Below are 1,051 nucleotides of genomic sequence, written 5' to 3'. Positions count from 1 at the left end.
AATAAAAAGTCGATCGAAAGGCCAAATTTTGTCCCAAACACAACAAGTAAAAAATATTCTAAATTCCGCAACCCATTCATCACTCAACCGATCAAGATTTTCTCTGGCCATTGTAAGAGCTGCAGCCGCGATGATATACGTCCCACACTCATCGTTGCAGTAAAAAAAATAGAGAAATATTTTGTATCATAAAACATAAATTACATAAAACTATTAAAAATATAATAAATGTAACATGATCTTTTGCGTTGAGAACTCATTTGGCTGAATTATGTTCCATTATGTAAACAAATATGTAGTAATATACAACACAACTATAATGTGTGGAATCATATGATCAATTGGCTTAATATGCTCAAATAATGTGTTGTCACTCTTTCTGCACTGTGATCGGAATCCATAACAATGATCTTCTTTATTTTAGGCATGCATTTCAATAAAACTCAAAGACCGGGAACATGAAAGAAGATCAAAATAAGGCTTGGCCTTTACCCATGGAACTGTGGGTCACTCACTATATTCTGCTCTTGTATAATGCATGAAACTTTCTATATTGTTTCATCTGCCCTCGTTGAAAACACTAAAAACATGCTGGTGGAAAATCTTCTTCCTTTTGGGAGGGTACTCCGAGTAGTGGGTACCTCTAGGACCTCGACCCGCCTACTCTGGTCTTGTATGGATATGCAGGAAGGGGTGCTCCTAGGTGTGGGTAGGGGTTGTGTTTGTTCGCGAGAATGGATTCCTCGTCAAGTCCGTTTTTGGGGTGTGGACACACTTGCGCGAATTCGGGTAACGGCTACAAGGGATAAATCGAAAGGAAACTGTACCCGACCAGGGATGGACGTAAACTCGTAAGCTACCGAGGGTAGGGATAATCGTCCAGGTCTTATTGTGAAAGAAAAAAGCCGCCCCGCCGCAGCAGGCGGGTTGCTTCCTCTGTCGTCGCCGGCGAGCTCTTGGTTAGGAGACCCTAGGATAAGTTGCTAAAACAAACGGGGGAGGGGAGGATCGACCCGTTCAGTAGAATTCCGAAGAAAGACTGTTATTGTTG

This window comes from Primulina tabacum, chromosome 14 (genome assembly GCF_025594145.1).
Source record: "Primulina tabacum isolate GXHZ01 chromosome 14, ASM2559414v2, whole genome shotgun sequence".
Taxonomy (NCBI): domain Eukaryota; kingdom Viridiplantae; phylum Streptophyta; class Magnoliopsida; order Lamiales; family Gesneriaceae; genus Primulina; species Primulina tabacum.
Note: the sequence above shows the minus strand (reverse complement) of the source record.